Source organism: Euprymna scolopes, chromosome 3 (genome assembly GCF_053919585.1).
Source record: "Euprymna scolopes isolate OS-2025 chromosome 3, ASM5391958v1, whole genome shotgun sequence".
Classification (NCBI taxonomy): Eukaryota; Metazoa; Mollusca; class Cephalopoda; order Sepiida; family Sepiolidae; genus Euprymna; species Euprymna scolopes.
This window is the reverse complement of record NC_136484.1, coordinates 125,896,418-125,923,003: the sequence shown is the minus strand read 5'-3', so window position 1 is coordinate 125,923,003 and position 26,586 is coordinate 125,896,418. Positions and strand designations below refer to the sequence as shown.

The 26,586-nt window shown below is 32.4% G+C and overlaps 1 long non-coding RNA gene across 1 annotated transcript in view; it reads right to left on the bottom strand.

Moving 5' to 3' along the window:
- Nucleotides 1-26,310, bottom strand: part of LOC145262391 (uncharacterized) — a 68,525-nt gene extending 42,215 nt beyond the window's left edge. Inside the window, exons 1-2 of the long non-coding RNA XR_013864445.1 lie at nt 26,292-26,310; nt 21,887-21,953 (exon numbers count right to left, since the gene is read on the bottom strand). This is a non-coding gene — a long non-coding RNA (uncharacterized LOC145262391). The remainder of the gene's footprint in view (nt 1-21,886; nt 21,954-26,291) is intronic.
- Nucleotides 26,311-26,586: the final 276 nt, after the last annotated feature.

Sequence of the window (26,586 nt, the reverse complement as noted above, 5' to 3'; positions counted from 1 at the left end):
TTTTTTCAACAAGCGTATCACTAATTATCAAGTCCCAAAGGTCACTCAAGGATAAAGGTTAATGAGTGTCAGATGGCTGTTGAAAGAGCACAGTGGTGATTGGTAATGGTGGAACTTCGTTAGGTTTTGGTTATTTTAGAGGATGACTCAGCAAGGACTTGTTTACATTGCGCTCGAAAGCGATCATGATGTAGTTAGCTGGGAAACAATACTGTGATATTGTGTTCCACGGGCTGGAAGTTCTAGGAAAGAAACTGTGCTCATTGAATTTTTGTTTAATTTTAGATAGAGAGTAGGGCAGTGGTTGCAGCTGGACGAGTGTTGTGAATGTTTTATGGGAGCGACTATAGGTTAAAGCTTAGTTGAACACCTGCCATGAAAATAATGTTAGAACACAGATAGACTCACAAGGTCTATTCTGTGAGAAAGAGGTGGTAAGGAGAAGAGGATATCACCCACTAGATTACAAAGTTGGTTTTGTACTCTGTCAACACAGGAAAGTGTGCTCTGAGCAGCTCCTCACCAGATGTGACAACAGTGCTCCATCTTAGGCCATATTTACCTCTTATACAGGTAGGCGATTGAATCAAAAATGAGATACCTCTGGAGCAGTAGAATGATCCAACCATTTTTCCACAACTTTGGCAATGGATTTGATGTAAGTCTTCAATTTCAGGTCAGAGGTGAATGTCACTCTCAGAAGTTTATCAAAGCAAGATGCTCCCTCAAGAGCCATTCATTTCAGTTGGGATCAAGTGGGGACCAGAGCGTTGGTTGTAAAAAGATAAAAGCTTGGTTTTCGATGAATCAAAATTAACCAGCCACCACTACATGCTCAAGGTAGGAAAGAGAGAGAATCAGGAAGGTTTTGATCATTGTTGACCTTTGAAATGTTGCCATAAATGGCAGTGTCGTCTACATAAATATTAATGAATTATCTTAGAGTGTTATTAGGTTGGTGCAAAAATAATGTTTTTTGACATGAAGTTAAACGTCAAAATACGACATTATTTTTGTACCAACTTAATATAATTTTAGTATTTTGGACAGTTATCTGTGCTTTGAATTTTTAAAAATTTATTTTGTATTTAATAAAAACAAATCGAAAACTTTTATAAACAACTGCGCACCCATTACATTTATGAGTTTATTTTTATTGCAGGTTTTCCCCCCTTTTTTCTTTTGTCTTTTTTATCTTTATTATATGGTTGATTGCAGTTATATCATGAGCAGTTGTTTAAAACTGAAAAACACATTTCGTGCTCATACTATATATATATATATATATATATATATATATATATATATATATATATATATATATATATATATACCAGGTTTAAGATATTCAAAAGTGATAACTAATGAATTTAACAAGGTTACTAAGAGTGTTCAATAAAAGAATAGCAAATATATTTTTATTAATATAAACATATTTACATGGTTGTGACACTGGACATGCTAGTATTTTGGGCAAATTCTTCCATGGAAAGTAAACATTTATTAAGTCGTCTGATGAGGACTACTGGTTTTCAACGACCATTCGTCTGAAACATTAGCATATCCAGTGTCATGATCATGTAAATTTGCTTTTATTAAAATATATATATATATATATATATATATATATATATATATATATATATATATATATAAAGAATAATTGAATTTCAACAAGGGTCGTTGATGGTGCTCAATCAAAGAGAGCAAATGATATTTTTTCTCTTCAAAATTTGAAAAGGTCCGGAACCTTTTTAATTTTTGCATTTTAATTTTTCTTGCCTAATGAAATCAAATATGATTGAAACGGTCTGTACATCGTAGCAAGATATGACTGTATTTTTACATAAAGAATAATATATATATATATATATATATATATATATATATATATATATATATATATATATATATATATATATATATATATATATATATATATAGATAGATAGATAGATAGATAGATAGATAGATTGATGTTTATACAATAACTGTTGCTTGTACACTAATATTGTTTACAATAAAGTCTTCATCAGGTGATGATTCTAGCCCATAGATTTCTTTTTTTATTTCAGGAGTTGAATGCTGAACTACTAACTTCACAGCTCTAATTACACCATGTAGTGGAAGTTTATAATTCAATAAACCCTTTTTTTTCAGCCCAAATACAGGTCAGTTTATTATATTTTAAAAAGTTATTGAATACAAAACAACATTCGAAAATAAAAAAGGTATGATAAACACAGTTTAGTGGAGCGCCTGTCTTATTCATTAGATCAGTAGTGTTACAACGTTGATGCAACTTTTGTGTGTTTTTCACAGACCTGTGATGTCACAAACGTAGCTCTCACCAAGAAGAGTTCTCAACCTAAGGGAAGACAACTTCAAACAAAGAAAATATTATTACTTCAATTATTCAAATAGTTACATTTGTTATTTTAGTTATTGTTTTTATATATAGCACATCATTGAAAACTTATAATTACATCACTTTGAAACAGAGCAGCCACTACATCTGAAGAGTAATAAGGATAGAGTGGGCTGCACTCTTTTTAACCCAAAAGCTATTTGTTCACCTTTTATTCAACGAGATTGGTTTTGTGAAACACGAAACCAAACGCAAATGTCATAATCTAAAACCACTCAGCTGAACGTGGATTGTAACAAATAAAAGTTGATTTTCATGACAGGTAAGTAAGCTCTCTAAAATTAGATAATTTTATAAACCTCTTTTTTTTTTTTGAGCGGGGTGGGGGTGGGGGTCACACTAACTCAAGAGAGTAAGTATCTAAAACAGAGGTGTTTCTATGCATTCCTGCTGTTTTCTTGTTATTTATATTTAAACAGATGCTTCCTAATCATAATCTGTTTACACACGGGACCTGGTTTGAATCCATGACTACAAAAGCATTACATTCTTAATCATGATAGCAGTTCATTGAAAGTCTATTAACTCATTTCCCTGAAACCGAGTTATTAGAAAATATCACAAAAAGTCAACTTTTATTTGCTGACATGATAAAAAGAAAAGGTGTTTATTAGATTATTCTATCTGCGTATTTCGTCATGAAAAATGTTATCTTAATTATTATAAAACTCTGTGGATCGTCCAGGCGTCCTTGCTTGCTTGCTTGCTTACTTGAATCTTGTAATAAATAATTTTAACAAGAATCCTTCATAAATTTTCGTTTCGGTTTCGATTCTAACTGATGGCACCCAAGTCATATTTTTTTTTTTAACTTTTGGAATAACTACTATATTTTGGGTACAATATAATATATAATAATAAATACAGAATTGACTCTATAATGATATATACGAAACCTGCATGAATTAAAATATGATATTTAAGCATATTTCACGACTGGGCAACGCTGTGCACCCCTGCTAATTTATATTCAAATGTGATGGTTGGACAGAGATGCGGAAATGTATCTAAAAATGCGACGAGCATTTGAAACTTAAGCATTGCATATAAAAAGAGAGTAGAAACTCAACCTTGGGCTTACTTTTGGCAGCTTTGTAAATCCTTTAGTTCTCACATTCAATGGGCAATGTTTCTAACAAAGGGGGAAAGATTGCTGTTTTCTGTTAGAATCTATTCATCTAACACTTATCGTAGGCTAGTTTTTCATCTTGAAGTGGTATTTTTTAGATTTTTTTTTTCCTTACATTAAGTTGTTCATGCCTTGTTTGGAGCGATTTCCGTAAAAAAAAAAAAAATAAAATAAAAATAAAACAACAAAAATAAAAATAAACAGAAATCCTATTTCCAACTTGAGCATAACAGACCAAACAATACGCGACCATTTATAAAAATGTTTAGGAATTGTTTTTAGATGAGGATATAATTTGGATTAATCAAGCTACTGTTCTCATCGTAGATGTTATTCTCACAAAGTTTCAAACAATGTAACTTCTAGTCTTCTTTATAGTCATCTTGTTGAACTCGGGAATCTTTATGTCAAACTCGGGAATCTGTACAGAATTTTGGATGGAACTCTTTATTTAATCAAATAGGAATAGATTGTTCTCATCCTGTCAGCCATGACCAGCTAGAATTATTCAAATTGATGATGATGTCCATATATCATTGACAGTGAAGATCATGAGCATCACTGATGATGCTGTGACATGCGTGTGAAATTTTTTGTAGCAAGAATTGCGAAATCTCTAACCACACTTATCCTGAGTCAGCACTGTTTTATTCCAGTGGCAAGTAGACATTCAGAACGATTGCAAACAATAACAAGATAAGTGAAGAGCACTCGCTATTTACAAATAGTCACCTACCTAGTACTGCCAGACTCATTGTTGCTTAACATCATTGATTTGACACGTCAATGTGGTTATGCCATATATTCAAATTATTCAAATTACTGTTATCATCTTAGATGCTATTCTTACAGCCTGCGCTATTAAATATATCCCTTCTTTTCTATTAAAATCAATTCAGTCTTAGGCTGAATTAGCAGTGAGCTCTAAATACTCAGATTAAACATAAAATATTCTAAACCCCCCCCCCCATTTCATATGCACTGTTCATTTAGATTTTATATCCTCCTGGTTCTCATCGAAGTGCCAAATCAATATCTACTTCAAACAAAATTGTTGATTCAATATCAGAAACTATTTTTTAATTAATTTTTTGACGGGATATCAACTCTGCTGTGTTGTGCAAAGCTGAATCAAACTATATATCCCATATCATTGGCGGTATACAATTTAACATAAGTTATGCTATCCATACTTGGGGTAGGGGTTAACTGTGAGTTCATACTTTTCCCAAGAGTATTAGTTTGTAAGTGAACTCGATTGATGCAACAGAATTTGAACTCTGCTAAGCTAACTCATAGCCACAGCGTTGATATCCAATTTCATTAATAAAGCCGCCATTTTGAATTGGTGCATCTGATTACAATATCACCATACTGTATGCTTAATATGATATCGGCTGAGAAAAAAAATTAATGGCCATAAGTCTCTCTCTCTCTCTTCCTTACTCTCCCCCTCTCATATATATATATATATATATATATATATATATGAGCAAACAGTTAATAAAATATGTTAAAAAACACTTTGAAATAAGTTAAAAAACATATTTAAATATTTAATCTGAAAAGGAAACACTAGATAAATGGATAGTCCTTAATCCGCAGAGTTTCGAAGAAATACCTTCCTTCTCATCAGAGAGTAGGAATTAGCAAAATGCGGGATCGGATTTTGCATGCAGAAGTATTTGATGAAACAACAAGTAAGTCAAAGATCTTACTTGAAAACAAAAAAAAGTGAAGCAGAGGGAATATGGTAAAGAAAAAGGTGATTACACACGAATGGATAGTCTGGTGGAAGATAAAAAATCCAGTGACGGTAAAATCCAAATCTAAAACTTCAAAAAAGTTAAAAGAATTTCCATTTGTACAAGTAAAATCCAAAGAGATCCCGTAAATGGAAGAAGATGGTCCATAATAATCCAAAGGCAGAAATCCATGGAATAATTCACAAAAATGTGTACAAGGAGAAAAAAGAAAAGATTCCAATAATATTAATAAAAGAAAAATAAGATGTGCTTTTCACTCTACTTCCGAGACATAAATATCTATATCTATATATATATATATATATATATATATATATATATATATATATATATATATATATTTTTATTCGAATCTACTCCAAATGAATAAAAAAAACATATATGTGCGTGTACATATGTATATGCATATAGCAATAAATTCTTAAATCGAATATATGCCTCCATATGTTGTTTTTTCAGAATTTAAAATTAAACCACTAAATTTATATATTGCTCTATTCTTAAATATTGAGCTTTTCCTTTTTGGCTAGGATCTCCTTGAAAATATTACTTAAAGTAATATCTATCAGGATTTTCATCTGAATTCTATCAGTGTCTTATCTCGATTATATATGTATATGTATATATATATACGTGGATGCCTTCAGATTTATTTTATATGTTGACTTATTTTATCATTTGACGTTTACACCTTATCTTCTATTTTTTGGAATCCATTATTCTTTACATTTTGATTTTTTAATTTTACTTTAAACACTTTCTTCCTACTACTGTTACCATTATTAATCAATATAATTATTATTAAAAATTATCATTATCAATTATCATAAATATCATAGTCACCAACATGTTTATCCCCATTACCTTTTATTTTAATTATCATTATCACAATTAAAGTAGATGATTATATCTAGGCATGGAGATAAATTAATTATATACATTTTGAGATTTTTTATGATTATTATTATTATTATTATTATTATTATTATTATTGCTATACAACCTTAAAAGCTTCCAGTAGTAAATAAATTTAAAAAAAAGAGCTATGATGAGAGATGGAAGTAAGGATGAAGGGAGTGGAGGGGGATGAATAGGTAGATGAATAGGAAGAAAAAAGACATGCCTTCGAATCGTCACCAATAAATTATTTATGATTTCCTCTTTTTGTTCTTCCTTTTTTTCTTCTTTCTTTCTTTTTTTCTCACTTGCGTCCTGCCCTTTTCTTTCTTATCTCTTAACCTCTTGACTGATGAGTGTAGGGATGATAGTGGTGAAGCAGCGATATACAAGAGGGCAACGTAAGTCATAAGTGGGACATTTTCTGACCACATAAAAATTCCAGTCAAATTAAAAGCATTTTTACAACTGAATAACCCAGATTAAATCTGAAATCCCTTTTAGTATAGATATGTCAAATCCACATTCCCCTACTGTTTGAACCTATAAGCACTAGTATGTAGGAACAGAATAGTAAACAAAGCTAACATATTAAGAATGAGTTTCTAAATACTGATGTTACTATTTAGAAAACCATTCTTAATATGAGAAGATCGGAGATGTTTTAATAACTATTCTGTATCTTCCCTTTTTTAAAGAATGTTCATAATTTTAGTTATAAAGATTGGTTTCTTTTGCTATAGAAAGAAAAAAAATCCATATAATTATAATAGTAATAATTATGCTAATAATAATGACAAATTTGAAGATTAACACCTTCAACTTAATCACCTCCTCCAAATTAGATTTTACTTTTGTTAAGTTATTACATATGAATATCTTGTACAAAAAGAAAAAAAAGCAACAATTATTTTATAATTTAGAAAATTAGTTTCGTACATAAATTTAATGTTAAATAATTATCATTTCTAAGTCATTTTAACTTTTTAGGAATGTTTACTAAACTTTTTTACTACTAACCTTAATTCCCATTGGTAAGGTTGTGAAATTTTGTGTAATCAGTTAAAATGTAACCCCCCCCCCATCTCCAAAAAAATGCACAGAATTTTTCTCCCAGAGCAAAATAACAATTTTTGTTAACTGCTCTAAACCGCTAGAATGTCTTAGGAATGGGAGCTTATTTTATGTTAAATTTATGTGTGAAATTAATACCCCACTTTTAATTCCAAAGTAATTGTATCTTTTGTTTGTTTGTTTGTTTTTTCTTCCCTTAATTTTTTCAGAGTGTTCACATAGTGATCGCCATGAAAAAGAAGAATCTTACTTTTGCTTGAAACGATAGCTAAGCCAAAGGCATCAACCTACTACTACTACTACTACTACTACTACTACTACTACTACTACTACGACAGCAACAACAACAACAACAATACATATTAGTTCTTATATGAGAAAAAAATCTATTTAATTTTTACTGTCGGAAATTCATCCTCTTTCAGATAAATTCGGCACGAAAAAAACTAGCCTGCAAAAAAAATAAAATAAAATAAAAGCATGAAATAAAGGGGGGGCGGTGAGGTAAAGAAAAATATAAAGGTCTTGCTTCAAAACGAAGAAGAAATTTTATTTACAATGAATTTGGTTTCAAATTTTTCCCTTTGCGGGCATTAAGTTCAAAAACAAAGAACGCCAAGGTAACAACATATAAAGCAAAAAAAAAAAAAAAAAATGCTGGTTCTTATATTGAAAATGTATCAATGACTGAATACAATATAATTCAAATAATAGTTCCTAATCTTTCTCTCATATACAAAAAATTTTAGGAACGTACTCACAAATTGATGGTGGTCAGGCACATGCCTTTTTCTTTTTTTCTCAATTTAAAGTGCTTTCAAATTTTACACTCCTTCTAAATACATGCAACCCGTAGCCACATAAATAGTCTTCAAAAGTACGCCACGTTGTATCCCAGTGTCCTGTTGCCGGGTATTCTTCTTGAAGGAGGGCTCATCAAAATTCCATATCTGAATGAATCTACGTTCACTCTCCATGGTGCTGGAACCAAAAAAGAGAGCGAATTTCGCGCTGGCTCGTGACGTCATCAAGGAGCTAGCATTTCCCTTTTTTTCAAATTAAAGGGAGTTTCATACAAACCCAAAATATACGAAACTAAGAACCATAAAAGATACGAAATACAGAAAATCAAATATAAGAACCAGGATAAAAATATAATAAATATATAAACGGGGGGGGGGTGCATAATTATTGGTACAAAAAAAATTCCAACACTACAAAGATAAACGTTAAAATATAAATTTAAATACGAAACAAAAATTTAAACAACAAAAAAAATATGTTAATAATTAATTTTTTTTGATATAATACATTTTAAATATCTTTAAAATACTTAAAAAAATTGCACTTACATTTTAATGTTGGAAAGTTTTCATTGTTTTTCTTTAACGTGTCTTGTCAGTTGAAGAGAAACTACCAAATGTTTTAATAAACCATGAATCATTTTTGTTACTGCGAGGTGGAACGATAAAATTGTCGTCCTAGAAAAGACGGCATGATACCATTTCCGTTTGATAAAAACCGGTTTTCATTTTTTGTTGCAGATTGGCCAGTTATGTATGAATCCCAAGAGCAATAGAAGCCTTCTGTCATGCCTGAAAGTGACACAATGTTCAATGAGCTTCTCTTGCTGTACAACTCATGCTCTCTACCAATCACAGTTATGACAACTGGACCATTGCCAGCACCGTCAAAATGCAAATCCGGACAGTTCAATGCTTAAAGGCACAGCTCAATGAAGTTTCTGGACACGGTTATGGTTTTTGGTGTGGTTTCACTGGACCACCCTCTCCTCCCTTGACCTGAACCCGCTGGACTACTTCGTTTGGTCATACGTCGAGAACATCACCAACATGACCTCCCACAACACCTAAGCTAGCCTGATCACCACTATCCGCTGAATATTTGTCGAGCTACTGCCAGAGCTTGTGGAAAAGGCATAAAGATTTCCCTTGACGCAACTTCCAGCATCTCAAAGCGATCCTCTCTCTTCAATCCTCCGATCTAAACTCCCAAAACATTATATATTACATTAACTTAATTCCTATAACGTCACTCATCAGGCTCGCAAACATCTGAATATCGATTCACGTTGTTGCCAGCTGACTTGGTCCATAGATTTTTGAATTCCTTACAGAATTGTTTTGTTAACCTCAACTCTCACTATAAATAATATCCCTGACTTCGACTCCAATAATAATAACAACCAAGATTTCAACATTCCTAAAATATTATTCACGAAATACAATTTCTGAATTAATAATAATCATCGATTATCATGAATTCATAATAATCTTTGATTATTCTTTCCGGTGTTTTTCGGTTGCTAACACTCTAGCATCTGTGTCTGAAGCTTTACCACTGAGCCAATCCTCAATAGTAATAAGTGTATCCACCGTTTTTGTAGATGTCATTTATTTGTTTATTTTGCCTATGATACATTTGAGTGGAAAGCACTACCTAGATGCTAATTGAGAATAATTTTCCTCACCTCAGAGCGACATATATATATATATATATATACATACATACGATGTCAAAACATTGTTAATTCATTACCCACACAGCAGCAGCCATATAGCGTACTGGCGAGAAGCCTTGACTGTCATTTGGGCGGTCAGGTTATATATATATATTTAAAATATAATTATCCATGGACAAGTGTTTAGTTATTATATGATTCACTAGCATGGTTGAGACTAGTTAGATTCAAAGCAAGGATCCCAGAATCTTGAGCCTAAATCTCTATCACTGAGCAAACCCCTACTATTAATTATATATCTATTGTATAAAGGGTAGTTGCCTGCACACTTGTATGTTCATATGTCCAGCAAAAATAAAGAAATACAAAACAAATCATCACAAAGTTGGTATCGTCTTGACCGGCATTGCACACATGTATAATATCTAAAATTTAAAAAAAAAAAAAAATCTGTGAGGGTCAACTTGGTCAGGTTTTCTCATGGGATTGTTTTTATCAACCATTTCTAATGTTATCTATCATATTAAAAAGAGATTAATGGCTTACATTATCTTTTTTTAATAGAAGAATAGACTGGGCGGAGGTGTAAGAGGGGTGGAGGAAGGGGAAAATGAAAAAGAGAGCAGGATAGAGAGAGAGAGAGAGAGAGAGAGAGAGAGAGAGAGAGAGAGAGATAGACAGAGAGATAGAAGTTTTTAATCTCTTCTATTTTTAATTTTAATTTTTATGATCCCGAGCAATGCAGCGTAGCCCTGCTAATATGTGTATGTGTGTGTGTGTGTGTGTGTATATATATATATATAATCTTCTCCATATATAATAAAATAACTGCAGAAATTCCCCTCAGGACCAAAGTATCGCAACAACAGATGCCACATACACATTCAATACATCTAGCCACTATCTTATGTAGCTTACAAACACTATTTTTGTCACAATCAGTCGTGATAATGAAATGCTACATTGCATCCTACGAGCAACATCATCACAATTGAAGCATCTTTAAAGGAAGGAGTTCCTATTTTTCTCTCTAAATATTTAGTAGTACTACTACTACTAGTTTTCACTGGCATGAATTCTACACGTTCCACATATTCTGTGATTGCACCAACTGTAACTGGTTCATAGATACATAGACATAACATAATCTTTTCGATTTCCAATTCATTAATAATAAAGGCTCCCTCTCTACAGTCCGTCCATTATGATTGGCTGAGCTCTGAAAATTCTCATATTCTGGAATCAAGTTCTTTGCTCTGTAAACGAATGGTTACTGACATTAAAATATGGCGTCACTTAGATACATAATATTTTGCTCAGAGTCAAATTCATTTAATGCATAAGTCATTTCAGGCATGTAACAGCGAAAAATACAAGAGAGAGAGAAAATCATCAAACGTTAAATAAAATTAAATCTTAAATAACCCGTTTATTTGCTTTTTTTTTACAAAGTTTAAAACACACTATCCACTATAAGAATCTCTTTCGTCATAGTCACCGTCCATGACGCTTTTTACCATTACACACACTATGTGTAGATTGGTGATGTTTCAAAATACTGCATTTCATATATATTTATACATTGGAGAGTTTAACTCCCACATATTTGCGTCTTTTATATTAAGATATTTCTTAAAAGAAAACAACAAAATAAAAAAGAGACGATGACTTCTTCGCCATAATAACAACACATTTACGGTAAATGTTACTATCAGAATACCCTGGCCAAATCACCACTAAAAAATCGTCCACGTCCACTAAACTTAAACACTGAACCGGAACTCGAAAACGAAATGAAACAAAATTTATTTTTATTTTTACCAGCAAAGATCTATTCCTCTGTTATTATTTTAGTAAGAACGAATTACTATTTTGTCATCTTTCTTACTAAAATAAATAAAATTGTTAATTCTTTTATTTTTGCCATGCGTATATCATCGAATGATGTTATTTTTTTCCATGCGTATCTATTTTACCTGGGTATTATTTTAGTAATAACGAAGTACTATTTCGTTATTGCTTCATTTTCAGTAAATTTTATTCAAGTACGCATGGAAAAAATAAGAAACAATAATTTTACAATTTTATTTCAATTTAGTAAGAAAGATAACAAAATAGTAATTCGTTCTTATTAAAATAATTACAGAAGAAATACATCTTTTCTAGTAAATGTGTCCTTGAACTAAAATAAATAAAATAAAATAAGTGCAGCAAAAAATATATATATAAATAGATAAAAATAAATTTCGTTTTATTTTGTTTTCAAGTTTTGGTTGGGGGTATGAGTTTGATGGACGCAGACGATTTTTTTTAGCAGTAATTTTATAAATTCCGTAATTGTTTTTTTTTTTCATCTCAACCAATCATAATAAAAAATACACGCTTATTTGGAAGCACTCTTCAATATATAAATATATATGAAATGCGTCGCTACTTCGCCACAGTACATTCATTTTGGGCATGGGCACCAGTGACCCTCACTAACAACCATAGTTTAATTGCTTTTTGTTTTTTAAAGGTGGGGTGGACACCATAGTTCCACCGGGCAACACTGGTACACGGGTCCTGTGTGTGTGTGTGTGTGTGTGTGTGTGTGTGTGTGTGTGCGTGTGCGTATATATATATAATTATATATATATATATAATTATTTACTATAAAAATTATTAAATATCTACAGACACTAGTGTTTCATCCTTTTGGGAACAATCAGTGCAGGGTGTCACTTAGAACTGGTCGATCGATCCGAACCAGCCAACAGAAGCCAAGGACCTAAATTAATTCGGCCACCGTTAACTGCGGGAAATACTGTTTTTTTAACATCTGTCAGAGTGATTTAATCATTATATGATGATCTGTGAATACATATATATATATATATATATATATATATATATATATATATATATTAAATTATAGTGATTCAATAAATTTCAAAAAACCCTTTTTGAAGTGAAATATTGTATCAAAGATTTTTATTATTCTAAGCAAGACAAAGAATACTTTAGAAATTTTATCTCCTTAACCTATAGGGTTTCGATGTCTACCGTCTCTTCAGAGGAGAAAATATTAGCAAATATTTATAAAGGTATGTACCCTATTTGCTAAAGTCAGTGAGACATGGAAAATCAAAGTCAAAATAATTGATTAATCAGAAGTCATATAGCAAGGGAAATTGAAGAAAAGGATATAAAAATTTTAGATCCAAATTGCGTGGTAAAATCCATGGTGACTGTTCTTTAAAGCAGTGAGTTAATAAGATCCAAGTTGTATATTGGGTAATTAAAGCTAGTATATATATATATATATATATATATATATATATATATATATATATATATATATATATATCATCTACAGACAGCTGGATCTATTCTTGTGATTTTTTCTTGTTTTGATGGAAAATTAACTTTTTTCCCCCGACTTTGTTGTTTTTACTTGTTACATGCGTAAATATGTTCTTAAGAGAGTTGCTGCTTGAACGATTTTTATATTACGTTGTATGACTAAAAATAAATATCGACTTAAAACAGATGTAAACAACTTTAATACATTTCAGTATGTTCTTTACTTGAACTACATTTTGAAAATTAAATCGTTAAAAATATATGCACACACACACACACGTACATATATATGTATATTATGTATAGGGCTATAACAACAGCATATTCTTATCATTGTTTTGACTCTCGAGTATATATCCAACACTGTTAGACAAAGTTAATCAACCAATAACCACATCACTCTCTATGAAAGCATTTTCAGATATCAACGGATACACACTCAAGAATTAAAACAATGAAAAGAATATGCTGTTGTCCTAGCCCTAATTATGTACTAATGAGTCACCGCTTATCAAGGCTCAAAAGTCACTCGAGGATAAAGGTTAATGGGTTTATCAGGTAGAAGGTCAAACTACGCCATGAGGATTGGTCATGATGGTTGAAAATGGACAGAATTTGATTATGTAAAAGGCTCAACAAGAATCTGTCACATTGGACAAATACAACCATATCGTAGTCTGCTGAGAAGCAGCTCTATGGTATTGTGTTCCACAGACGTGTAAGTCTTGGAAAAAAATTTTGCTCATCAAAGTTCCATTTATTTTTAAGTATACAGAGTAAGAAAATATTTACTTCAACAATGCTCAATATGGCAACTAAACTACACAAAAACGTTCATAAGAAATCATCAGGTTAAAGACATGAATGTATTTGATTGATTTAAAATCTATTTAGTGTTTACTTTAGTTAACTCACCAATTGTATTTGTTCATATTGATACTTTTTCTCAGCTCATTATTTTCATTGGCTAAACGTGTTTGAGGAGTTTGACTATTATCCAATGAAAATAATAGATCGAGAGCGAGTAATGATACCAACGAATACGATTGGTTAGTTAGCTACAGTAAACACTACTTAGATATAAAAGCAATTGCAAACAATACATTCACACAATTAGTCTGATGATTTTCTACAGGGATGAAACATGGATGTTTTGTATAAATTACTTGGCATCTCTCTCTCTCTCTCCCTCTTTCTACTCAAAATTTTCAATAAAAATACGTTAAAGTTATCCTACAGCTGCTGCGAAAATTTAGTGATGATAATTAAAGCACATAATAACAAAATATTAAATAAAAACAATGTAAACAACAACAAAATAAACAATAAAAAATAGACACCATGACAAAAATAAAACTAACACTAGCAGAAATAATAATAATAATAATAATAATAATAATAATAATAATAATAATAATAATAATGATAAACCAACCCCGGATAAGAACAACCATACTAGAAATAAAAATACTAATAACGAACAAGATAAATACAACTGTAGACACCGCACACTTTGCCCATTTCAAAATAAATGTCTAACCAAAAGCGTAGTTTACCAGGCCATAATAGTTGCGAAAGAAAACCTGAATAACAAGAAATATTACGTAGGTATGACTTCCTTAGATTTCAAAACTCGATACTATGACCACAAAAGTACATTCAACAATAAAAAACACCGTATGAAAACAACGCTAGCAAATAAATACTGGGAACTCAAGGAAAGCAGACATTCGCCAGTAGTCGAATAGAAAATAATACCTACCACGTGTAGAGACCTAGACGACCTATTTAGATTATGCCTTCATGAAAAATTTGCTATCCTGTACTTTAAAGAACCTCAACATCTATTAAACTGTAGACGAGAAATAGCGAACAACTGTGTTCACAAGATAAAATTTACTCTAGGATAGCGATACAAAATAGTTTTAAAACTAACAAAAACAATAGAAAATAAACAAATAAATAAATTAAATAAACATGAATATACATAAACGATCACACATATATGTATGTATATATATATGTATATATATATATGTGCATATATGTATGTACATATATATATTTATATATAAACTAACATAAAAAAACAAAAAACCCTAACCTAGATTTAAAATAGGTCAAGAAACTAGATATCCAGGCTAAATAGAGCACACACAAAGGAACAGGTCAACCAGAGGTCAAATAGGCCTTTGTCCGATAAGTGCATGTTCATTGGCTGATAGGAAGGGCGCGGTTGATACTAGAAAGCTGATTGGCTAACTAAAATCTCAATAGAAGGTGCGTATATAAAAAAGACAGACAACCACAAAATTCGAGCATAAGCCTGAAGAGTGTTAGAGTGGATGAAATGCAGAATATTCAGTGTAGCTTAATCGCCATATATATTTTATAACTTACTATATATATATATATATATATATATATATATATATATATATATATATATATATATATAGTAAGTTATATATATATATATATATATATAAAAAGGGTGTACCTATTAATCGACAGGTAATCGACCAATTTGCCATTTAATTGTCTGACTAATTATTTGTCTCTGTAAATCATTTCATCACTGCCAAGTGACTCATCAGATACCTTTGATACATTAGCATAGTAACTGCTAATTTAACTTAACATTTAATTAAGTGTCTGGCCATCATTATGGCTTTTTTGTCTTTATTAAATAAAATTGCCAAATCCAATTTCTAATTCTTAAATGAATATAATTAAACAATTAAATGAGAAAAAGAAATTACAAACCAATTATAAAGTACAAATTGTAATTCTTTAAGTGAATAACTATAAGCTGAAGTTCTGCACCTGCTCTACTTCCTCTTCTATTCTAGCTGCCTGTCTCCTCTGCTCTCATAGTCTCTTCAGTATTTAAAGTTGAATACTTTTAAGTTGTAATGTAGAAACATTTCTCTATTCTCATGACACAGCCTGTTCCTCATAGGTTCATACACATTACCACCTGTGCTAAAGAGCCTTTCACCCTCCAAGATGAAGGTGGTGCACTTAAATATTTTGAAGCCAGTTTACTCAGCACTGGTAAGATCTCCTGTGTCTTCTACTGAAATAGATCATCACCTCTTGCGAGTAGTTGTAAATGGTGGGCAAGTTGCGAAAGCATGAAACACTAGTGTCTAGGTATAAAATAATTATTTTCTCTCTCTCTCTATATATATATACATATATGTATACATATATATATATATATATATATATATATATATATATATATATATATATATATATATTGTATATATATATATACACACACATATATATATATATATATACACACACATATATATATATATATATATATATATATATATATATAGAGAGAGAGAGAGAGAGAGAGAGAGAGAGAGAGAGAAAGAAAGAGAGAGAGAGAGAGAGAGAGAGAGAGAGTAGAAATTGAATGGTCTTTATTTTATAAATCAATTTTGTTGGTATATAGGAAATTTGAATAAAAAAATAATCCATTAGAAAGCTTTGCAATGCAATTGAAAAACATTTTTCTTTTTAATTTTCGTCGATATACCTCCTAGTCAGAATTAATGGGATGAAAGTTTAGAAAAGTACTCTTGTGAACGGATCAACTACAAAAATTAAACGACAAAAAATTAGAATGTGAAACTGTATGTTAATTCTGACAGGGGCTTATCTCACTAAAAATTTGAACTAAAACTGCTTTGTTTGTTTAATTGCATTGTAAAGCTTCGTAACGAATTATTTAAATTTCATAAATAAAAAAATATTGATCGCCAGTTGTTTATATTTCTAATTATTTGTTTAAAAATGCTGTAGTAAATTTGGGCGTAGCTGATTGATTTTTATTGACAAAAATCATTTTTAATGTAAGATCTTCAGTAATCAATACTTACTTGCAAAAATAGAAAAATGTGCTGCGGTAAATTTTGCAAATTGAAAAGGTTTTTAGCAGTTTTATAATTACAATTTATTTTCTTTTGTGCTGATCTATTCGCACTCGCAGAGTGATTGATACATTGGTCGGTCAGAATATGTTTGTGTGAGATGAGACATTTGCGCCAAACTTTTACATTGCTATTTTCCCACCCTTTTTAGATAGTCGGTTTTAAAGCATCAAGATGACAAGACGGCATATATTTCTGTCTTTGGCTAGGCGGGATAAACACCCCAAACTCAACCACACGTTTCTAGTACATATTCATCTACCAATTTAACATACTTTTGTATTCTTTTCTAAGTGACTTTTCCAGACTGTGCCTTTTATATTGTTGGAGCTGCATAAATAAAACTGATTTAATGAAAAAAGTTTGTCCTTAGAACAAAAATAACTCATTTTTCTTCTTACTCAGCAAGAATGAATATTATTGTGGTGGTTAAGTCTCAAATTCCTCGTCACCAGTGTTATAGCGGTGTAGGTTTTGAATTCCTCCTCGCTAGTATTTTAATCTTGCAGGCCGGTAATAATCACAACAAACAGTGGTATAATTAATAAAATGTTATGAAATATCAGCACATCATGATTTTAAGGTCATAATCGACATGAACCGTTACCTAATAGCGTGTTAGATATAACTATATTCATAGTCTAAGTGTAAGTCCATTATTCCTGAAATAGGTATGTCAGCTCACCTAATAACAGATATCTATGTAACAACTCTTTCACAACTCTTCTTCATTTGCTTACAGTTTTTTTTTTTTTGTGTTTCTTTCACATGGGAATATTGTCAGGTTAATTGTAGATCAGTGCTACTCCTCAAAGCAACGATCTGGAAACCGGTGCTGATATGCAGTGCATTCCCAGAAAGAAAGAAGGAGTAGTTAACTCTCAAAGATCACGTTTTTGTTCAAGAAAAGAGTAGCGGCATATATTTGTAATAGTTATAATCCAAGTTCCCACCTCATCCTACATTATTTTCCCATTTTCTCTCGCTGTTTATATATATATGCATATAAAAGTGTTACTTAGAAGGACATTACTTAACAAGGCCCGGAGGCCACTCAAGGATAAGGGTTAAGTGTTAAGTAGATGGTGAGACAATATCAGTCGCAGTGGAAACTTGGGTAGGATAAGATTATTTAAATGGACGACTCAATAGGAATTTATTCACATTAGACTTAAAGACGATGGTATAGTCAGCCAGAAAGTTGACAAAGGTATTGTGCTCCATAGACGAAGAGAGAGCTTCTTTTCTAGAACTGTACGTCTGTAGAACACAATACCTTTTGTCAACTTTCTGGTTAACTATAGCATCGTTTTCAAACTTGTGGAATTTTAGTTTAGTTTTAGGCACAGATAGGGTGTGAGGAATGTTGTTTCAGTTAGGTGAGTATTTGTGAATATGGAAGGCTCATAGACTGGAGCTCAGTCGATATATATATATATATATATATATATATATATATATATATATATATATATACATATATATATATACATATATATATATATACATATATATATATATACATATATATATATACATATATATATATATACATATATATATATATATACATATATATATATATACATATATATATATATATATATATATATATACATATATATACATATATATATATATACATATATATATATATACATATATATACATATATATATATATACATATATATATATATATATATATATATATACATATACATATATATACATATATATATATATACATATATATATATATATATATATATACATATATATATATATATATATATATATATATATATATATATATATATATATATACTAGAAAATATATACTAGAAAAATTGTGATCTGATTGTTTGAATTAGAAAAAAGTGAACTTGCAAAGCCAGTTAAATATAAAAACAAAATAAAAACCCAATTTTAAGCTAGTTTTTTTGTTTGCTATATCTTCTTCTTTTTTACTATAACAGATGATATTCTCGTTTTTTTATAATGAACTATTTCAATATTTTTCTCCTTTCCTTTGTTTATTATCTGGGACTGTGAATGAGAAGAGGGAAAGAGAGGGAGAAAGACAGAGACAGAGAGAGGGGGGAGAGAAAGAGAGAGATATGTATACAATTTAGTGTAAATGACTTTCTGCTGATATTTTATCTCTAGCTTGAGGAAAACATAGATTCATGTCTTTTCCATGTGTTTTTGTTGCAATATTTTTATGTATAATGGGGGTATGGTCCCTCACAGTTGGGAGATTCTATTTATAAACGATACTGCTAAGAACTGACGAATCAAATTAATTCACGTTCTACTACCAACCAATCAGAAACCAGAATTGCTCCATAAAAATTAAACCTTTTCTTTAGCAACCTTGCATATGTTTTCTTTGTATCAACACAGGAAGAATCTTTTACTCTGTGGCTACAAAATCATAAAGTCAGGAACCTGAACAAAAGAACTGTCTACTGAGGATGAGTCACCTCCAGGAAACTGTTCTGAAACTAAACATGGCTTCCAACTCAAGAGTTTTAATGAATAATAAATTAGTTTTACATGGGAAGCTCCTTTCCTTTAACAACTACAAGGAACCTTTCCAACAGCAGATTTTCATGGCTGATAGCATCATTCCAGAGAGTTCAACATTCAAACTACTCAGACTAACATCCTCAGGCAATATTAAATGGAATAGGTATATAAAGATATTGCCAAGTCTGCTGCAAAAACAATAGGTTCCCTCTACTAGGCTAGAAAACTTTTCACGTCGGTCAATATTCTATATCTTTACAAAGCCACCATTCCCCCATTCATGAAGTATTGTTGTCACATCTGGAGAGAATGCAAAAATGAGTTTCTAACTTAATAGGTTAAGCATTATCTGCGAAACATCAACCGTTCATGCATCGTTGCAATATTGCATTCCTATATTTGTTTTGTTTTACACAGAATGTGCTACAATTAACTTACTGAACTTGTGCCCCCTCAACGAAAATACTCTTTGGACCATCTAACTAGAAGGAAAATCCTATCCTTAAATGTCAGAAGATTTTCTACTTTAATTACTTCTTTCCTTAGACTGCTTGCCTTTGGAATTCCCTTCCTGTTCAGTGTTTCCCCGACCTGGCCAACATGCAGAAATTTAAATATAATGCGAACAAACGTTTTGCTGCCCAATTCCATGCCTAGGTTGCCCCTCTATAAATCTGTGCCTCCTATCACAGTATCCACTTATGCATCACTGAAAACATTTGGGATGAAAAAAAAAGATCAAATTTTTAAACCAATAATTATAAAAAATATGGCTGCTTTGTTGTCAGTAATATCTTGTTGTGAGTATATAAAATCATTTAACCTGAAAACAGGAATTAAAAAATATCAGAACTTAATTTAATTTGTTCACTTGATAACCGATTAGAGAACAAAAGAAAGAAAAGGGCAGATAACTCAAAATTTCTTCATTTTTATTTTTAACGTCAGTTCAACCCAGTTCAAGTAAGTCAGTGAACTACTCACATATTTGAACATAGATTTCAGATTTAAGCCTTCTTCTAGATATGTGGCAGGGTCAAATCTAGGTTTTAAGACATACCTGAACTAATAGGATTTGATAGTCCTTTTCATTATGTATGCTCACTCCTCTCCCCACATACACACTAACATACTTAATGATTTTGAAACTCATTCAATTTATTCATCAAATTGCAAAGTTTTTTTTTATATTTTAAGTAGTATTTTTTCAGAATCGCACATTTTTTTTTTACAAATTTTAATTAACTTTCTATGATTTTATCTAATATGTAAAATATTGAGCACTTTTGCACTTACTATATAACTGCAACTTTCTAGTTGCAGTTGCTTCCATGCCCAATAATTTAAAATGTTTGAAATCAGTTCAGAGATACTCCAATAAACCTATTGAAATTTAGAAGGTACTCATAAATTGATCCTTTCCTTATCCCATTAAGGGTTTTACAGATTAGCCAGATGGTGGTCAATCACTGCTCCCTTAGTGATCACGTGAACTAACCTATATAAACTCAAAGTGTTAGAGCTCCCACCTCTTTTTCTATCTACAGTCGATGTCGGGTAATGCATGACTGAACTATGACATGAGCCCCCAGACAGCTGTTGCAAGCAAAACCTCATGACTGCGAAAGATAGGCACAGCTGTTTCGGAACCTATGAAGAAGGAACTCTCTCACACACACACACACACACACACACACACACACACACACACACACACACACACACACACACACACACACAAAGTTACTTTTATATAATAGTAGAGATATATAGAGAGAGAAATAGAGAGAAAATAGATATATGGTGATGGATAGATACATACATATCAATTAGACTACACCATAAAACCAATCAAGATTTATCAGCTTTAAATATATGAACATAAAAACTGACTGATCATCAAGCGAACATAAATATTGAAAAAAAAATCTTATGGTTCACAATCACAGCATGGAACCTTGCCTTTTCCAAGTGGAGAAATAAAAATTTGAGTTGTCAAACCTCAAGCAAGATATTTTTTCCATTACTGGCCTGTCGTCTGCATGCATTGCAAGTATGCACCTAAATAAACATGCAGAACTGTGCACGTTTACACTTTAATTTACATTTGTCTTGAAACACTTTGTTGTACTTTCTTTTTTTTTTTTCTATTTGCTGGATACGCACTCGTCATTTTAAGGTTAATGTGCAATCCGAGAAGCAATAAAAAGGAAAATAAAACTAAATCACTGACCTTGCGTGATTCATTTTCTTGCAAAACCAATTAAAAGAAAACAAAACTTACTTCTTGCTTTCTTCCCTCTGACAGTTTCTTTGGAGACCAGCAAACACAAAACAAACAAACAGCAAAACTACGAATCATAAAAATAAAGCCGCACTAGCAGCAGCAGTCAGAGTATTCTCTTAATCTAGTCAGGTAACCTGCATCTAACAGCAAATTGTCAAATCAAATATTCGGTTTTATATCTATTTCACACACTGGTATGTGTTGGACGGGTTTTAGAAATGAACTTCGAAACCAGTCTATGTCTTGCAAGGTTTTTAGTTATCAATCTTTCTCTCATTTTTTTTCTATTATGGGCCTTCCGTCTGCATGCATTGCAAAGATGCACCTAAATAAACATGCAGCACAGTGCATGTTTATGCTGTAATTCATATTCATTTTGAAACACTTTTTTTTTTTTACAAAGGAGTCACCACTTATCAAGGCCCGGAGACCACTCGAGGATAAGGGTTAATGAGTGTACTGTGGTCAAAGGGAAAATGTCTTAGTCATCGTTAGTAGTGTAAATTTGGTAAATTGGATTACTTAAGGGGAACGGCTCATTAAGAACTTGCTTACGTTGGATTTGAAGACAACCATAGTTGGAAAGCAGGAAAATGGAACAGAGTTCAACGGGTGTGCAGTTCTAAGAAAGAAGCTTTGTTCATGGAATATACGTTTATGTTTAGGTACAGATAAAGAGTGGAGGAAATTATTGATAATGTTTTCAGCTAGACGAGTGTTTCTGTGAAAGTCAGGCCAGGGGCGACCATAGATTGAGGCTTAGCCGAGCACTTGCCATGAAAATAACAATAAAGCAGAGTCAGGATCCCAACATCTCTTCTGTGGGAAAGAGGTTGCAGAGAAAAGAAAACGGCATTCCCCAACACACTACAAAGTTTATTTAGAACTCTGTCAAGGCAGGATAAGTTCTGCTCAGATGTGGCAACAGTACTCCATCCTTAGTCATCTTGGCTCTTATATCGGTAGAGAATTGCATTTACTGTAGCAGTAGAACGACCCCACCATTTTTTCAGCAGCCTTTCCAATGGATTTGATGTACATGTTCCATTTCAGATCAGGAGTAAAGGCCAGACCCAGAAGCTTGTCAAAACATGGAGCCTCCTCAAGACAAGAGCTATTTATTTCGATTAATGCCAGACGGAGGATCAGAGCATTGATGATGGAAAGATAGAAGCATGGTCTCAGATGCATTAAATTAACCAGCCACCTCTTTCTCCATTGCACCACGTGATCAAGATCAGAGAAGAGAGAATCATAGTAAACTTGGTCATTTACGGCCTTTGAAGTGTTGCCATAGATGGTAGTGTCATCAGCATAAATGTCTACAAATGATGTTAGAATGTGATTTAGGAGATCATTTATGTAGATCAGAAAGAGAGTTGGGTCGGGATGGACCTCTGAGAGACTCCAGCATTAATACTGTGAGCTTCTGATTTCTGCCTATAAACCACTACTCTTATGAACCTATCAGAGAGAAATGATTTAATAACTGAAAAGACATTTCCAGTTATACCGTAGCTGGAGGTTTTGTGGAGTAGGCCTTTATGCCATACCCTACCAAAGGCCTTTGATATGTCAAGGGCAATTGCACTAGAAAGGAAGCTTCCATTGAGAGATTCGCTAATCCTATGAGATGTTAGCACATCTGCTGTAGATCTATCAGAATGGAAGCCATGTTGCATGTCATTGAGGAGATTATTTTTGCTGAGGTGGTTGACTACTTCTCTATTTAACACAGATTCTAGCAACTTACTCATGATGCACAGGAGACTTGATTGGTCTATATTGAGAGGAAGATGACCGATCACCTGAATTTTTAAATACACGACATACTGATGAGGTTGTCCAGGGTGTTGGGAAGCAATTCTCCTTAAGATAATGCTTAAACAGCTTTGTAAGTATGGAAGCTAGTTCTGGTTGAAGCTTTTTGAGCACTATAATAGGAATGCCGTCAAGGCCAGTTGCTTTAGTGGAATTGATGTTTTTGATTAGCTTGGCAACATCATGCACAGATATTTGTATATCGCATTTTCAGACACAGGAGGAAATATGGTGTGGGGAGGGGGCTTATTCGCATAGGGTAGAATTAGCTGCAAAGTTTTGGCAAAGAGTTTGACTTTGTCTGATGCTGACAAGATGCCCTCAGGTCCATTGATGATGCTTGTTATTTGCCAAAATTGGTGGGAAGAAAGCTGCTGCTCAACTACTTTGGACTTAACAAACTGAGCATACAACTCTCTCACATTTTTTACTACTCTTTTACAGTGGTTGCTGGCAGTCTTAAAGGCGGCTTTAGTCTCAATACATCTATTACATTGGAAGCAATGAAAAAAGTGATTTCTGCACGCAATGGCAGCAGCAGATTCTAGAGAGAACCATGGCTGGCTGTTAGATTTTTGCTGGAATGTATTGGAGTGTATGAAGTGGTCTATACCTACAATTAACCATTCTGTCAGGTCTGATATTATGGAGGACACATTTTTTTTAAACATGGAACAAAGAGATAGATCTGATATAAATGTACAAAAGCTATCCCAGTCAACCATAGAGTATTGATATACTATACAATGGAGAGGTATGTCAGAGGACTTTATACATTTTGTTTTTTTATCTTAACGGAGGCAAATGAGTGGTCAGAAAATCTCAGTGGGGACAGAACGGAAGACAAACATAGCTCAGGGCAAGTTGTGAGAAAAAGGTCTAGGAGACTTGTATACTGACCATCAGTATCAGGCACACGGGTGTGTTTGTGAATAATCTGAGTTAGTCCTACTTTGTCCAGTTTCCTACCAACTGAACTTGATCCCCATCAACTTTTCTGCATCTAACACAAGAACTCGTCTATTAATCAGAAATTATAATTTATATACAAAAGATTAAAAACATAATTCTATGATTTTATATAGATATTATAGCGAGTATATCTGGATGAATAGCGAGTATAGCATAATTTAAAAAAAATAATTTTTGACAGAGGGTTTACATTGAGTTTAATATTTGTTTTACATGCTGGCAGATACTGGACGGCTTTTAGAAATTAATTTCCAAACTAACCTATCTATGGTAAGCCTCTTTCTCTCAAGCCCGTCCTTATCACTTCCTGCTATGTTTTCCTTGACCTTCCTCTTCTAAGTGACCCTGTTATCTCAACTGTTCTACATCTACTAACCCAAGAACTCTCACCTATTCTTTCAATGTGGCTATACTATCAGAGTTTCCTGTTTTTCACACATCCCCCTATACTTTCCAAATGGTTTATTATGTCTTGTTTATCAGCATAAACATAGGACTTTACATATCCCCTTTTTGCACACATCTCCTTCTACTGTCCAGATTTAATCTTCCCTTCCTGATCTTGAGATCATCAAATCTAAGTCTGTCATTAAAATTCACATTACACATCCTGCGTATCATTCTCATATGATTAACGCTTGCACCTGCTCCTCCCGGTGCTCTATTGTTGTCATCAAAGTGTACTATCTGTTTTGATGTTGCACTTAGTCTATTCTGTCCTCGGTCAGTAAACTGGAAATCTTTCTAAACCGAGGCAATTTAAATTTTTGTTGCAATCTAGAAAGTCTCTCTTAAGAGAGCTGAATTTTCCCACATTAAAACTGACTTTGTGTCTAATTTTTCCCTCGTGGGAAGGCAAGTAAATACTAATCTCAATACCCTCATTATCCAAATAGCCTTTTTCTATATCTGCATACTCATCTGCCTACGTTGTGTTGCACTTCTTGCATGCAAACTGGTCATCATCTTTAAACTTACCTGTAATTTTACTACGCTTTTTAAAGTACCTATTATTTACAAGAACCACAAACATAAATTGCTTCCGACTCCCTTTCCAAAAACAAAACATAATATTGAATTGCATAAAATATTAGCAACATTTATGTTGGAGCAGAAAAATAGTCTCTTTTTGAGTTGCGGAGAATCTACATAAATAAAATATCACATCTGTTTATTTATATGTACAGCCATAACTTTCTCAGCTGAACTGCTTGAATTGATAATTGATTTACAGATATTCCTCAGTAAGTGATATAGATGGAAGTGGGGGTTGGTGACAGTTACTAGTTTACAGTTCAAGAAGAGAAACATCATTGATTAACAATCAGTGCTAAGTGACAGTCTTCTGGGGACTAAAGGTTCTGCAGTCCTTATGTAGTGTGGCCGTTATGCTCAAACTGTGTTCGTTACAGTTCAAACCTTTCTAAAACTCCCACGCCATCCAGTACTGTCGAAAAGGGACAAACAAAAATAAATAAATCCGACTTGGCTTTTTTCTTCTTCTTTTTTAACATAAGCATTTATTGCTATTACTCTCCTGCCTTGACACCACAAATGTCTCTCGCCATCGTCCCTCTCGCCTGGTATACACTTTTTTCTCCCCCCTCACAACAGTCATAGCCAGCCATTTCCACCTTCAACTTCACATGTCCATTTTCTTTGTAGCCTTTGTTTCTCCAATCACGTGGTGCATTTTTTTCTCCTTTTTTTCCTTCTTTCTTGCACACGCATCCTAATTTGCATATGTGCTTTTTTTCAGCTACTGCTGCTGCTAATCTCTTCGCAAGCCAGCCATCCTTTGCCGCTGCTGATATTTTCCCACACACTCATAAGCACGACGTTACACCTATTACAGACGATAATAACTAAGGATACTATAAGATAATATTTCCATACAATCATGA